Here is a 17,051-nt window from a genome sequence, read left to right as displayed (position 1 = left end):
GCTTCCTTTGACTCATCTTTTAATTCAGGAACTGAAAACAAGATGCCATTTCCCAAGGGTAGTTAGCACTACCCTGCATTAAAGGAACTCAGTCACAAAACCCTGGAGCAGGGGCCACCTTGGAAGTCACTAGTCAACCCACTTGGTTTACAGAGCTCAGAAAGGGGCAGTATCTTCTCTGATGTCACAGGGCAGGAAGGAGAAGCTGTGCGTAAAGTAGCCACGCGTGGAGCATGATTTCAGAGGCTTCCCCACCAGTTGCTACTGACGCCTACTCTGCCTTGCATAGCACCCAGCCTTCTGTTCCACCATCAGAGACCTGCCTAACAAACAAATGCACAAGAGGCGGGAGCTCGGTAAAGAAGGCTGATTTATGCTAAGGCATAGATGACTGATATCGTGGTTTTTGACACTAAGACATTTAGGTAGGGGGGCAGAGAAGAAGAGATCAGAAAGGCACTGGATCCTGAAAAGGCAAGAGGTGACTGGTTTAGAGGGAGGAGGGCACAGAGCTGGGAAAGGCACCAAAGAAAAGCTTAATACCTGCTTTGTAGGCCCTGGGTCCTGTGCCTGATTTTCTCTTTCCTCTGGGAAGGAAGCTGTGAGCTTTCTACAGTGTCAAATCACTCTTCGAGTCTAATCCGGTTGCTTTCTAGAGAGAATGTGTTTTAGATTTATTTTCAAAGTACATCTAAAGGTATCAGCTAGGTCATTCACTTCAGCTACCTGGGTCTGGTGGATGCCTCAGCTTTCATGCACAGCAACACTTCCTTCCTCCAGCCCTGTGGGGAATGAGGTATTTCTCAGGGTGAGGTTTCTGTTTTGTCTTGTTTTGTTTCTGAATAATTTAAACTCCCTGCTTTATGTTTCTAATCTCTTCATATTTTCAATATGAACATAGTTCTAAGGGCATTTTACATTCTCTGAGTGTGTTGTAATTGTTGTTTATAATTTAAATCTAACCTTTTTTCTTTCTTTAGTGTTTTTAATTACTTAAGAAATACATACTCATTGTAAAGGATTAAAAAATAGAAAAGTATATGAAGTAAAAACTAAACATCACTTTATCGCTTTCTACTGCCAGAGGTAGCCACTGTTAGCTCTTTGGTGTGTATCTTGTTTTTGTTTTGTTTTTAAACAAAAAAGGAGTTATATGGTGCATCAGCAGTTCTCAAAGGGGGCTCTTAGGAATTCCTGAAGATCCCTGAGACAATTTTGGAGGGTCCACAAGGCTATTTTTATAATTATATCAAGGCATTATTTGCTTTTTTCACAGTATTAACATTTGTATGGATGTTACAAAAAGCAAAAGGGGGTAAAATTGCTGGTGCCTTTTATCACAGTGTTAGCCACAAACTGTCCGAGTGTTTGTCACAACCTTCACCACCACACACGCCGAATTACAGAAATGCGAGTTTCACTGTGAATACCCTTGGTGATTCACTTTATTAAATTTCAACCCTGGAATACCTGTCTTTAAGATTCTGTATAATGAGATAAGTACACACAGAGTACTTCAGCTGCATTCCAACTAGAGGAGTAAAACTTGTCCAGTTGTTTGACTTACAAACTGAATTCAACAGTTTTTTTGTTTTTCATGGAACACTGTTTTTATTCGAATAACAACTAACAGGCAAACTGTGGTAGTTCACATTTCAGAATTTTTCGGACATTTTCTCGAAAATGAATAAAATGAGCCTGTCACTTCAGGGAAAACTGACAGTTTTTATTACTAGTGGTGAAGTTCAAACTTGTAAGCAAAAATTAGAATTTTTTTAAACGAAAAAGGTATATGCCACATCAGTTCTCAGAGGGTGCTCTGTGAGTTATAGTCGTTGCTGTGAGCTGGACATGACTCAGCATTGAAAGACTTCAGTGATGAGACTGGTGGTGATATTAACAAATGTGATTTTTAAAAATATTAATAAAATGTGTCAATATTACACAGATCTATATAACTCAGTGAACCAATGTTTTTCAAGTGACCAATGCATGTTACAAAATCATACATGGGTAAAAGTGAAAGACCGATGGCGTTTAATGTAACAGAGTAGGAAAAATTCACTGACATGGTTTCAGAATCCACATTGCAACTGTCAAGAAATTACCACTTGTTTAATTTTGGTGCCCAACCAAGAAGAATACCCACAATTATTTGAAAAGGTTATTAGAATAATCCTTCCTTTTTTCCAACTACGTATGTGTATGAGGCTGCATTTTTTTGCCTGTACTTCAACCAAAACAATATATTGCAGCAGGTTGAATGCAAAAGGAGATATGAGGCTCCAGCTGGCTTCTATTAAGCCAGATATTGAATACATTTGCAGAAATGTGAGCCACTGCCAGCCTTCTCTCTAAATTATGTTTTGGCATGGTTTATTTTCATAAAAAAGGTGTGACTTATGTAAACATGTAATGAGTTTATTAATTTTACTTTAAATAAATTAATAAGTACATTTTTAAAATGTCTTCATTTTCATTTCTAATATGGTAAATACCAATAGACATAACCCATGTAACATAAGCTCTTTGGGACACTCATCAATTAATAAGAGAGGAGTCCTGAGACCAAAGAGTGTGAGAACTGCTGCCCTAAATATTGTTCCAAAGCTGATTATTATTACATGTCAAAAAACACAGGTCTGGCTCACTCTTTTTAGCTATTGCATGTTTTATTTTTTCATAGTTTACTTAACCACTCCTCTATTGATGGACATTTAGATTGGTTATAATTTTTCATTATTATTTGTAATGACAATGAATGTCCTTTGTACTTATGTCTTACACACTTTTGCAAGTATTTTTGTAAGACAAATTCCTAGCATTGTTGAATCAAAGACTATGTGCATTTAAGAAGTGAATAGACACTTTCAAATTACATTCTAAAAAGATTTTACCATTTTAAACTTCTACCAAAAATGTGCTCTCTTGTCTTCTTACATCAAATATTTTATGTTTATTCTTTCCTTTCTTTTCTTTCTTTCTTCCTTTTTTTTTTGAATATTTTGCCTCAACAATGACTAGAATGGACTTACAATGAAAGTCAGAAAGAAAGATAAACTTAGAAAACTAGATAAGGGGTAGGACTGTGGGAGTGGGTGTTATACTAGAAATCTAGGTAAATGGAAGACATGCTAATTAAGCACTAAATTTTGCTTTGCCAGGCAATTAAGGTAAAAGAAAAACATGGGATTTATGTGTCTTCCCTTATCTAACAGTAGAAAGTCAATGAGCACCCCAAAAGAGACAGATCTATTCTTAACATTTATACGCTATTTCTTCACATGGATTTTTTCCCCCCCTTTTCATCTTTAAGTTTTTATCTTATTCTGGTTTATTCTATTTTATTGAATAGACAATACCTTTGTATGGTTTAAAAAGCTAAATAATATAAAAAAGTACACACTGAAGTGTCTCACTTTCATTCCATCCCCATCCACCCTGCTCCCTTGTCCAAGAGGTAACCATTTTTATTTATGCTTTCACTGGTTTTGTGAAAATGCATGCAAACATAAATATTTCTCTTTCTAAACGTAACGTTCTCTATACACTAGTCTACATGTCCTGTATCTTGTTTTTTTACTTAACAGTCTATCCTGGAGATCACATAATATCAATGTATTGAGAAACACTGTCCAATAGTATAGCCTACTAGCCACATATGGTTATTTAAACTAAAACTAATAAAATTAAAATTGAATTCCTTGGCTGAACGAGCCACGTTTCAAGTGCTCAATAGTTACATGTGGCTAGTGGCGACCAAATGGGACAGAGAAGAATATTTCCATCATCACAGAATTCTTTTGGAAAGCACTGGTTATGAAGATCTTCCTCATTCCCGTTTACAATTAAATAGTATCCCACTGTCTGGCTGTAACATACTCTATGCTTCTAGTCCAGTATTGCTGGACATTTGGGTTGCTAGCACTATTTTTGCTGTCATCAACAGTGCCCTATTTTCACATCAACTTTTGGGAAGTTTTTAAAAATATTTTTATTAAAAATATATCTAATATATAATATTATATTAGTTTCAGGGGTACACCATAGTTATTCAACATTTATATGCCTAAAGAAATGACCACCATGATAAGTTCAGCAACCACTTGACACCGTACCACTCTATCACAATATTATTGACTATATTCCCCATGCTGTACATTACATCCCCATGACTTACTTGTTTTATACCTGGAGATTTGGACCCCTTCTCCTTTGCCCCCCTTTTTAATTTTTCAATTACAGTTCACATTCAATATTATTTTATATTAATCTCAGGTGTACAGCATAGTGGTTAGACATTTATATAATTTAAGAAGTGATCCCCCGACTAGTCTAGTACGCACCTGGCACTATACATAGTTATTACCATATCATTGACTATATTCCCATATGCTTTATTTTACATCCCCATGACTATTTTGTAACTACCTATTTGTACTTCTTAATTCTTTCACCTCTTTCATCCTGCCCCAGCCCCCCTCCCAATAAATCTAGTACCCATCTGACACCATACATTATTGACTATATTTTTTTATGCTATACCCCACATCCCCATAACTACTTTGTAACAACCTGTTTGTACTTCTTAATCCCTTCCCCTCTTTTCACCCACACCCCCGACCCGCCTCCCAACTGACAACTATCAAAATATTTTCTGTATCTATGAGTTTGTTTCTGGTTTGTTTGTTTATTTGTTTGTTTTGTTCTATAGATTCCACATAATCAGCAAAATCACTTTCTATGTCTGACACTCCACTCAGCACAGTAACTTCCAGGCCCCTCCATGTTGGCACAGATGGCAAGAACCCATTCCCTTCCATGGCTGAGCAATATGCCATTGTATATGTATATATACCACCTCCTCCTTATCAATTCTTCCATTGATGCAAGGCTGACTCCACATCTTGGTTATTGTAAATAATGCTGCAATGAACATATGGATGCACATGTCCCTTCGAAGTAGCATTCAGGTTTCTTCAGATAAATACCCAACAGTGGGATTGCTGGGTCCTTCTTTGTCTCTTATAGCCTTTTTTTAAAAGTCTGTTTTGTCTGTTATAAGTATTGCTACCCCAGATTTTTTGTTGTTTTCATTTCCATTTTCATGAAATAACTTTTTCCATCCTTTTACTTTCTGTCTGTGTGTGTCTTTTGATCTGAAGTGAGTCTCTTGTAGGTAACATGTAAGGGAATTATTTTCTTATCCATTCAGCTCTCCAGTGTCTTTTAATTGGAGCATTTAATCTATTTATATTGAAAGTAATTGTTGATAGATACGTAGCTATTACCATTTTATTATTCATAATTTTTATTTTTATTTTTTTCTGTCTTAAAGAAGTTCCTCTAATATTCCTTGTAGTACTGGTTTGGTAGTGATGAACTCCTTGAGCTTTTTCTTGTTTGGAAAGCTCTTTGTCTGTCCTTCGATTTTAAACGACAGCCTTACTGGGTAGAGTATCCTTGATTGTAGATGCTTGCTTTTCATCACGTTGAATATTTTGTGTCAATCCCTTCTGGCCTACAAAATTTCTGTTGAAAAATCAGCTGCCAATTTTAGGAGGGCTCACTTATAAGTTACTAGTTGCCTTTAGGCTTGGCCATTCTAACTATAATGTGTCTTGGTGGGACCTGTTTTGGTTCATCTTGTTTGGGACTCTCTGTGCTTCCTGGACTTGTATGTTTATTTTCTTCACCAGGTTAGGAAAGTTTTTAGTCATTATTTCTTCAAATAGGTTCTCAATCCCTTGCTTTTTCTCCTCTACTTCTGGTATCCCAATGGTACAAATGATGTTGTCCCAGAGGTCTCTTAAACTATCCTCCTTTTTTTATGTTTTATTTTTTTGTTTTGCTGCTCTGATTGGGTGTTTTCTGCTACCTTCTCTCCCAAATTGTTGATTTGATCCTCTGCTTCATCTATTCTGCTTGTATTTCTTCTGCTGCATTCTTCATTTCAGTTATTATAGTCTTCACTTCAGACTGGTTATTTTTTATGGATTCTGTGTCCTTTTCTATGCTTGCTGTCTCTTTGTTGAAGTTCTCACTGAGTTCCTTGAGCATCCTCATAACCATTGCTGTGAACTCTGTCTCTGGTAGTTTGCTTGTCTCCATTTTAAGTTCTGTTTCTAGAGATTTCTCCTGTTCTTTTATTTGGGACGTATTTTTTTGTTTCCTCATTTTTGCTGCCTGTCTGTTTGTTTCTATGTATTAGGTAGACTTGCTATGTCTCCCAGTCTTGGCTGGGGGCCCTGGCACAGTCTCCCTGGTCACCTGCTCTGGGTGTGTGTTGTGTGTTCCCTCCTGTTATAGTTGAGCCTTGACTGCTATTGGCACATCAGTGTTTGGGATTGGCCTTTAGGCTGATTGGCTGTGGGGTTTGGCCACATCCACAGCTTACAGGCTGCTGTGCCAGGTGCTTACCCCACAGAATGGGATTTGTCCCCATGAGCTCTGGTACCTGTTGAGACCATCAAGAGGTGGGTATGCCACTTGTGGGTCTGGTCTGCTCTGCTCTGAAGCCAATCTCCAAGTATGTTAGTTCGGGGGCTACTCAGTAGAGGCTCCAGTGCAGGCCCAGATCACTCACTGCCTGTGACCAGTCAGGGACTACCTGGTAGGAGATACAAAGTGAATTCCAGTTGTTCACTTCCTGTGCTAAAGTTGGAAGCATGTGGGAGAGGCCACACTGTGAACCAAGAATGGCTGCCACCAGTGCTGGGCCTGTGGTCACTCCCCAAAAAACCAGGACACCTTGAGGCCTGTTGCCACCTGCCCTGTACCTTAAGGTTCAGCTGCTAATAAAGCCTTGTGTGGTACTCAGGTTTGGTGAGGCAGGGAAGAATTTTGGTCAACAGGTTAATGTAGACTCTGGTTTTGTGCCAGTACTAAGTCTGAAGCTACTCAGTAAAAGTTTCAGAGCACACCCAGGCCAGACGTTGCCTGCCTGGGGCCCTCGGACTCTGATAGTTTTCCAAGAAAGATTGCAATGTGGGCAGGGCTGGCTGCCCTCGAGAAAGTGCCTCTGGAGTTGGGAGAGTTGGGTAGGGTGGTTTCCCAGTGCGTCAGCAGGGAGGAGCTGTGGAACTCACCAGACCAATCAGATTCATATTTGGCAGGGGTGGTGGACCAAACACAGGAAAGATGGCACCTGCCTGCCAACTGCACTGGAGAAGTCCCCTCACAGGGAAAATGGCAACTCTCCTCTAGACCTTGCCTTGAAGCTACACACCACAGTCTGCCCCACATGTGCCTCCGACACCTTCCGAATCACCATCCATCTGCTGGAGCCCAGGGTGAGTGTCTTTGAGCAACTGCGTCTGTGTGTGTGCCGTTTTAAAGGATGTCTGGATTTCCCACAGCCTTCAGGCCCACCCGGCTGGTCAGAATCCCCACTGTTTTTCACAGCCAAATGTAGGTCTCCTTTTCCCAGCACCAGTACTCCTGGCTGGGGAGGCCAGTGTGGGTCTGGAGTCCCTCACTCCTCTGGGAGGAACCACTGCAGCAGCCGAGATATCCCTCTTGATTCTCAACCACCACACGGAGTTTTGGGGCCAGGCCGTTTCATGTCTCTGCCCCTTCCACCAGTCTTGACGTGGCTTCTTCTTTATACCCTTAGTTATATTACTTCTGTTCAAGCAGAATTTAGATGGCTCTTCAGTTATTGTTCTACGCGTATAATTTTAATATGTTCGAAGGAAGCACACATAGTGTTCATCTACTCTGCCATCTTGGATCTATCCCTGAAAGGTTTTCTGTTTTGTTTTGTTTTTTTAATTTTATATACAAAGAGCTAGCATTGTTTTTTTCACCTGGTAGATAAATGTCATGGATGATCCATTCAAAGATCACTTAGTACAATTTGATGAAGTCTGTATTCTCCGTGTACTGACACTGGTGGCATGTATTGATGCTGTATTTCCAGGTCAAACCATGCTGGTTTGAGCAGGTGCAGCAAGAGCAAGAACCCTGGCTGCATTTTCACAGGTGGCTCCAATAAATCTGCTCGTGACCCGTCTTGCTTTCAGGGGTACAAGGAGGCAAAAGGCACATTAATTTTGATAGCAGACACTCTGCAATAACAAAAGGCATGTTGAGATGAGGACATCACCTAAGTCAGTTATTACTCTGCAGCATGGGACCTCTACTTTCATGAGTCTATCCAGTCCTTAGCTTTGCATGTCTGGAAATGCTTAGGCACATATCACCTTAGCCACACTTATGCGAGAATGATGGGCATCCAAATTTAGCAATTAATTGATAGTAAATGGAGTTGATTCTTTAGATTTACTGAAATCCTCATGCCTAGGACACTGCACTCCTAGAAGGCATCTCCCATCCAGGGAGACGGATAATACTGAGAGGTATTTCACGCAACATGATAGTTTCCTGTTTCCCGACCAAGTATGTCTCTCCTTTTATCAGATAACTTGTGTCCACTGGATTCTCCATTCTCTGCACAGTATTATCCCATTGGGACATCATTTTAGCTGCCTTGGAAACTAGCCCCCTTCTGTTAATAGATTCTTTCTTCAGAGAGAGCACGAGATTTCACCTTGCTTGGTGATGATCAACCATCAGTATAGTTTCAAGTCTTCCCCAAACTCTTCAATCATACAACCACAGTATCTTTTATAATGTTATCATAATATATGGTAGTTTTAAAATATGTCTGCACTATTAGTACAATTCTGTACTAATCTAGTCTTTAGGAGATGGCGTTTAATCCCCACCTCCACCCTTTTCTCCCCCTTCAGTCTGGGCTGTGCTTTGTGACTTGCTTCTAATAACATACAGCAGAAGTGATGGTGTGTAACTTGTGAGACTCGGTCATAAAAGCACTGTGGTTTCTCCCTGTTTTGCTCCCTTGGGTCACTCACTTTGGGAGAAGCCAAATGCCATGTCCTAAGGAAACTCTAACTACCTGTCCTGTGGAGAGGTCCATGTGTGGAGGAACTGAGGCTTTGTGCTACAAACTAGCACTAACTTGCCAGACGAGTGAGTGAGTCACATGGGAAGTGGATCCTTCAGCCTAAATCCAGCCTTCAGATGACTGAAGCCTGGACAACCTCTTAACAACACTATGAGAGACCCTGAGCTAGAAGCACCCAGCCAAGCTTCTCCTGAGCCACAGAAACTGTATGAGATAATAAATGTTTATAATTTTACACTACTAAGTTTTAGGGTAATTTGTTAGCAGTGACAGATAACTGATATGCCCTAGATGGCTGAGATCATCCTCTTGTTTTAATTCCCATCTCGGAGGGTAACCTCAACCTCTATTCTCCAGAAATACTGAAGAGCACAGTAGCCTGTGAACCATCATTTCCTTATCTGTAAAAGGCAAGAAAGACTGGTGTAAAGGGCATGAAGCAGGGGCTCAAATGGAAGCTATTATTGATATTGTTCTCATTGCATTAATATAATATTAATATTATTAATATTATTGTCATTGATAGCAGAAGCACTGGACATCTTCTATTTGCCCCTCTATATCTGCCCCTCATCTTTTTCCACTTTATTCTGTGTCCCAGGAAACTGACGTCCGTGGACTATATCTCTTGCACTCAGGCTTCTGGTCAGGTTTGGCAAATGGGAAATAATAATATGCGATAGGAGGGTGAGAGGAAAGTGAGCAGGGAGATATATTTTCTTGATTTCCTCTCTGCCAGGTCATCATAGTTTGGGTTTGTGCTTCTACCTTGTGCTTCTAGCCTGAAGGCCACAGCCCCTGTCAGGGAACCTTCTCCATACACTCCGTGTCTTAGTACTGGTCACCACTTCCTCCCTTCTGCCCCCTCCGCCTAAGTAGTAACTGCTCCTCACTGTTGCTTGCCCCAGGGCGCTGTACTGCTCCTTGGTAGTTTCCCTAAACTCTGCCCTCATACTTTTGTAAACAGTCTCTTTATTAAACTCTTCAAATTATACCAATCCCCTGCAGGGATCCTGAGGTCAAACAATTAAGTTCACGAACTTTCCACCGAGCACTGACATGTATAGCTTAGAAATGATGTAGAATTGTTAGTCGTGGCTGTTTTTAATAATGATCCTGGATAAAAAAAAACCATGGTAACCTCTGAAAGAGTGCTGAGAACCCAAGTAGATACAAGATTGAGTTTAGAAAAATCTCCCCAAATGGTGGTTGAGAATATCCTGAGCTGAATTCTCTGGCACATATGTATACTGTAAGTATGGGAGGGACCTTGCTTCCCTCCAAAGAGCAAAACCCAGGACCTGCAAGGTCAGCTCGGGAAGGAGCCTTGCTCGGAACAGAGAGAGGCAGAGGGGGAAGAATAAGCTGGCCCAGCCTTGACTTTGTTCCCCAAGTGGACATTTCTTACTCTTAATCTCACCCACCTGCCCACATGGTGCTTCTGCTTCCCTTTACTGCTTTCTCCTGGAATTTCAACAACAGCAACAAAAACAACTTTATAAATATTTCAGGAGAATGAAAAGGAGAGAGCTGGAGCAGGAACCACCCAGTGAAGCTGCTTCCCAGCCAGCCTGGAGGACTAGGAAGTACCCTTTCTGTGTTTGTTCCTGGTCTGGCTAATTCTCTCTCAAGGCTTTAACACCTGTGCCACCTCACAGAAGGGGGCCAGCACCCCTCACAGGCCCCTGGCTCAGGCATACTACTGTTAGAAGGTTGTCAAAAGGATTCATCTGTGTGAAGTGCCTGGGCCAGTGTTGGCACCCAGTAGGTGCTATATGCAATAACAGCAGCAGCAGAAGCTGTGGTTATTAGTGAAGATGATGGGTACGGAACACAAACATGTTTTGACATCTAGGCTTGGAATTTATGCCAGGAGCCCATGTCGAATGGCACAGTCCCAAGAGTGTCTGGGATAGACTATGAAAAAACATTAAAAGCCTGATGTCCACACAGATTATACATGTAGTTGGCCTGTAGTTCACTTTTGTCAGTGGAATGAAGGAGAAATGACAGATCAATAACCAGAAACACGCTGTTCTTAACCACTGAGTAGAGTCTTTTTTTTTTAAAACTTTTTTTTATTAGTTTCAGGTGTACAAAACAGTGTAATAGTTAGACGTTTATCATTTTTCTCCCACAGTGTTAATCCCCTCTCCCCATCTACTACCCCTCTGACATCGCACGCAGCCATTACATTTCCACTGTCTCTATTCCCTGAGTAGAGTCTTCAGAACCCAGCTTAGCATTTCCATGGCTCAGGTTTATTCTGAATCTCAAGTACTATTCAGTGCAGTAAAATAAGTGTCGACTGGGGTGACTGAAGAGGGCAAGGTCTGCCCTGACCCTAAATGGCCCCAAATGGTAGCTTCTTAAGTTCTTATATCTCAATTATGCGTTTTTTATTAGAATTTTGAGCCTGTTTCCTCAGTATAGGCTTTTAGCAACCATATCTTACTGCTTAGAAAGTGAGAAATGTTGAAATGTTAATTCATATTAGTTGATTAGAAATGTGTTGAAATGTTCATAAATATTGGTTGATTAGTAATGTTTGGCTAGAGTGTGCAGGCCCACTCACATCCGAGTTCTGGGTGGTCCTGAGGCAACCCCATAGCTCAAGAATCAGGATTTTGAAGAAACACGAGTTTTTTGTGGACGTGACCTGTGAAAGCTGCTGTAATGTAGTCACGCGGGGTCGTCACCCAGCTGGGAGGAGCTAAGTTCGGCATTGACCTGCCCCACAAGAAAGCTTGCATTGACTCTGAGCACAGGATGGGCACTCTGCTGGAAACCCTGGGGAAATAGGAAAGGCCGTTTCCTACCTCAGCCCCAGTAGCAAGGGCGTGGGCCCATGGGATGGACCAAAGGGACCAGGACACTGACCCTCCCTTGGCTTCCACAGGCCTGGGACTTGGCAGTTCTGCTCAACAAGAGGAGTTCCCGTAGAGCCCCTCACCTGCCCTGCTCTTCCCTGGCTTCCCTGCAACGAAGTCGAGCTAAAAAAAAAAATCAATAAAAATAATGTTTGGCTAATGACTAAATGCTTCTCATATTCCATTTTCCCTCTTTATCAGTGACCACTTGGAATCTACTATAAACTGGGTACACGGATGTCAAATCTTCTTGGAGTTGGGTATGCTGCTGGAAGGTGTCAGTTTTGGAAAGCAGCTTTTTTTGTTTTGGGTCCCTTATTACCCACGTGGAGCTCCTTTTGAGGAAAACTGGCTACTTGATCCTGCAATCTTGAAGCAGGAACGGGCAGGGCAACCAAACCAACAAGAGCTGGCTGTAGATCAACCAGCAGCCCATGAGACAGCCCCCAAAGGACACCAGTAACTAACAAAACCGGACCCTTTCTTTTGGAGAGTTTAAACGTGAGTCTCAAAAGGGCAACCCTTGCTGAAGAGGCTGGAGAGGAGGAGGAAGCCTGCAGAATACAGAGAAGGCAGTGAGCAGAAGCCCCAAGGTAGAGCAGAGCAGCTTTACTGCCTGGTGGTGGAACCCCGGAATCAGCCAGTAGGGGATGCTGCAGGCATCAGAGCTGCATGATCCCCAAAGACCGCTAAACCATGTCCTGTTTGCCTCCAGGGCTGTTGTAGGGAGAGATTGGTTGGGCATAGGTGCCCCCATGGGCTGTTTTTGTTTGTTTAGAAAGGTGAACTGTGGAGGAGTAAGGAACTCAGACTCACTGTAACTAGAGTATCCTTACTTGCTTGATTTTTTTTTAATTTAAGCATTTGATCTATGGATCCTGGAATATATATTAAAATTCACTCTAGAGGAGACATACTTTTGAGCTGAGGTCCTATTTTCCAGTTTCTTTTCATTTTGGGCCTGGCAGGAGGTTTTTATATTGCCTCCCAGGTGTGGGGACCAGCCACTTGGTAGGGCTTGTAAAGAATGAAATGGGTTTTGAAAAAAGTTAAACAAAATTCATTTCCAATATGCTGTTGGCTTTAAAATTCCTACTCAGAGTATCAGCTAGCACGACTTTTAGGTGCTCAATTCAAAGCCATTGAATTCCTCTCCCTCCTCATCTCTGTTTCCTCAACACATCAGGTCCACCAACTCCTACCCCACTTCTTTCTTTCTTTCTTTCTTTCTTTCTTTCTTTCTTTCTTTCTTTCTTTCTTTCTTTCTTTCTTTCTTTCTTTCATTTAATTATTTTCATCCATTTGAAATAGACTTTTTTGTCAATGGTGTGAACCAAGATCCAGTTTGTTTTTCCCTATATAGATCGTCAATAATACCACATCGATTGAATAATTGAAATATTTTGTTATTTTTTAATTTTTAAATTAAAACAATTTTTATTCCCATCTCCTCATCCTCCTCCCCTTGGCAACCATCAGCTTGTTCTCTGTATCTGTGGGCCACCCCACTTTTTCACTGCCTTCTCATACCATCTTGGCTCCTTCATGCTTGCGTTTCTCTGTGTTCTTCTGACACAATGTAATACTTTCCAGCACCAGACATTATTACACCATGTTGACAGATAAGAACCGGAGTGCTGGCATGAGGGACAGAGTAGGGTTCAATGAGGACATTCATTGCCAGCTGTCACTGTGAGCAACGGGCCCAGAAAAGCCAGAAAAGAAAGCCTTTCTAAGCAATCCAAAAAGAAATCCAGAAGGAAAAATGGACACATCTGACTACACAAATTATTTAAAACTTCTGAATGGCAGAAGATACCATAAATAAAGTCAGAAGGCAGTGACAGAAGGAAGAAAAATATTTGTAATACAGGTAACAAACAAAAGGTAAATGTCTTTCCTATGCAAAAAGTGTTCTACAATTTTATAAGAAAAAGGTGAAAAGCCCAATAGAAAAGTAGGTTAAAGTTTGAGCAGACAATTCACAGAGAAGCAAATGCAGATATAAAATGATGATTGACCTTAGTTTAAGAAAAAAACTAAAAAGACACAGAATACATAGTAAGGAAATGGCTGCACCCATACATTGTTTATGATTTATTAAGTGAAAAAAGCAAGTTGAAAAATTAGTAGCATGATTGACTTTCTGTACTTTAAAAAAGCATGAAGAGATAAAGAGTGATCAATGGGTAGGTCCATTTAAACTTAAAGAAACAAATGAAAAAGGATACCCAGCAAGTTGTTAATCTGTGAAGTGGAAAGTAGGGTCTTGTGAGTCTTTGTATAATTCTTTCTTTTCAAAAATAGTTGGGGCATGGGTGATTTTACTTTCTATGTTCTCACTAATTTTCAACAAATTATAAAATGTGATATCATTGCAAAGATGTTTGTGGTAACTGATCCATCGGTGGCATGCCTATTTTGCTTTAGGCTCTGTATAAGGGTATTTCCAGGTTAGTTTATTTCATCCTCACAGCCCCCTGTGAAAGATACTATTAGAATCATTTTGCAGATGAAGAAAATGGAACTTCAAGAGCTGAAGAGTCTGTGGTCATGGCTTATAGGCAATTCAGATAGAAGATGTGGGCAACACAGGTGACACCCAGGTGGTTTGGATTTAGAGGACTGGATTTAAAGCCTCCAATCTGATGAGCCCCCTTTGAAATGCATGAAGAGTCCTTTAAAACTGGGTCTCAACGTGTCCTTCCCCAGCTGTCCAATTTCCCCTCCTTATGGCTTTTGACGTGGCTTCATAGAATTGGCATACTCAAGCCAGGGGACCCAAGTAACAGTGGAGCGAGAGTAGGGGCTTGAGGTCCCAAGCGCGAGAAGGCAACTTCAGCTCCCGCCCACTTAATCCTGGATTAAGCAATAACAAATGGTAGTCCAGGTGTGTCAACTGCACACATTTTCAACACTTTCAACTCTTTTGCACCTTTTTCTCTGGACACATCCCCAGCTGGGAAATCCCCAGAACCCCCTTCCACAAAGCAGGCAGCCCTTGCCCAAGGCGGTGGCAATGACTCCAGACATCTAATGAGTCTGAGTCTGTGTATAGGGCAAGGGATGCTAGTCTTTCACGCTAGGGTTGGGGGACAGGGGGAAGTCTGTGTGGGACCATAGCTTCCAAGAGGAGCTGGAACCAGGGGAGCAGGTGACATTTGAGAAGGAGGGGATAAGGAGAGCAGGAAATCCAGTAGATCTGAAATGAGTCTGCCTGGTTTATTACAAAACTGGAGGGTGGGCGAAAGGGTGTTTTGGAGCCATCAACCAATCCTGGGGCATAAGGTAGCCCCCAAATTATAAAATGCTATGAAAGAGACAATTAAACACCTGAGACAGGCCCTTGGTTTGTGCTTAAATGATACGTGAACGCGCATGTGAAGTGAAGTCTTCCAAGTAATGATGACTCGATTCACATATCATGGCACCTGTCCCTTTGAATCTCCCCATCTTCCAGTTGAAGAATCTTCCCTCCTCCCTGACGGCAGTCCTCAGGGCAGGTCACTGCCCCAGCTTTCTATGGGACGACGAATTGCTTAAGAACACTCAGTCCTGCCCACCAAGTCAGGCCTGCGGTCCCAGGGCAGCAGCCCTCCTCAGCTCAGCGCAGGGGCCTTCAGAAAGTCACTGGCTGTTACCAGATCGTGGCCTTCAAACTTCCTAAACTACAACCCTCACAGAGAAATCGGTGTTATAGCACAAACTGGTACACGGGTACTCCCTAGAGTATACACATGCACACCGAAACAAACGCTACTTCATACTCACCTTCATGACCTATAATGCACTCTCCTCTGTCTTCCATTCCATTCTTTTCTTTTGCATTGTTGAAATGTGTGTAGCTGCTCACAGCTCACTCGGTTGATATCCAGATCAATGGGTTAAGACCAAGAGTTTGAAAAAAACTCAAGACAACCAAATTATGCAGACATTTTGGAGAGACCACCTCAGTTTGCCGCAGCCATGTGTACTAGAGGAGAAACCAGAATGAAGGGCAAGTTGTAGTCCAAGGCCATCCCTCAGACCCGCCTCAGTAAGAGATTTGCAGTAACCATAGGGATAACTGTCTCGACTCATGTGATGAAAGAGACCATTGTAATTCTAGAATAACAATAAGATTAATTATTGAGGGCTTTTTATATGCCAGGCAGTGTTCTAAGCATTTTACTCCAATGAATGCATTTAGTCCTTACGACACTACCATGGTGTATGTAGTATTATTAATCCCTGATGGACAGACTGTTTGAGAACTTAACCTCCAGGAAATAGCTAATAAATATGGATGCTAGGCAAATTGGTTCCTGCAATATTCTGATTTATAAGAAATATATATTTAGTCATTCAGATGACCAAGATATATTTCTCATATGTATTTGGTCTTCATTCACAGTTCCATCCAAAACCCTTGGAATTTCCTAAATGTCAAGAGCCCTAAAGGTGTTTTTGTTATGTTAATGAGGTGACTTCCGGAAACACTTGCCGGGCCAGTGGAGCCAACCACAGTAATTAGAAGGTCAGAACCTTCAGTCCTGTCTCCTGACCTCAGAGGAGTGGAGAAGCCTGGAAATTCAATCAGTTGCCAATGATGGGATCAATTCTGCCTATGTAATGAAACCTCCATAAAAACCCCAAAAGAGAGGGTTCGGAGAGCTTCCAGGTGACCACATGGAGGTGCCGGGAGAGTGGCACCCCTGGGGAGGGCATGGAAGCTGCATCCTTCCCCATAACGTGCCCTATGCATCTCTTCCTGAGTTATATCCTTTTATAGTAAATTGGTAATTTAATAAATAAAGCGTTTCTCTGAGTTCTGTGAGCTACTCTAGCAAAGTAATCAAACTCAAGGAAGAAGGGGGTCTTGGGAACCTCTATTTATAGCCAGTTGGTCAGAAGCACAGGTAACAACCTGGGCATGCTATTGGCATCTGAAGTGGGGAGGGTCGGGAGAGAGGGGCAGTTTTGTAGGACTGAACCCTTAACTTGTGGAGTCTGATGCTATGTTCGGATAGATAGTGTCAGAATGGAGTTGGATTCTCAGACACACTGCTGGTGTCCAAGAATTGTTTGGTGATCGGGGGGGAGGGGGGAGTGGTGGAAACCACCTCCTTCCCTGCCTCAGTCCATGTTGGAATTGAGTAAAAGAACCCATTTGGTTCAGAGTCTCCAACTCCTAAATGCTACACCTACCTCCTCCCTACCCAGACATTCTTGGGACTTTTACAACCGGTTCATTTTGCCCTCTTTTCAAAAGA

General features: G+C 41.7%; 1 long non-coding RNA gene across 1 annotated transcript in view; it reads left to right on the top strand.

Annotated features, from left to right (window-relative positions):
* The window catches only part of LOC109444323 (uncharacterized), a 90,147-nt gene extending 73,613 nt beyond the window's left edge, over positions 1-16,534 (top strand). Inside the window, exon 9 of the long non-coding RNA XR_012494691.1 lies at positions 16,193-16,534. This is a non-coding gene — a long non-coding RNA (uncharacterized LOC109444323). The remainder of the gene's footprint in view (positions 1-16,192) is intronic.
* Positions 16,535-17,051: the final 517 nt, after the last annotated feature.

The sequence above is a fragment of the Rhinolophus sinicus genome, linkage group LG03 (assembly GCF_036562045.2).
Source record: "Rhinolophus sinicus isolate RSC01 linkage group LG03, ASM3656204v1, whole genome shotgun sequence".
NCBI classification, from domain to species: Eukaryota; Metazoa; Chordata; class Mammalia; order Chiroptera; family Rhinolophidae; genus Rhinolophus; species Rhinolophus sinicus.
Note: the sequence above shows the minus strand (reverse complement) of the source record. Positions and strands in the feature narration are given on the sequence as shown.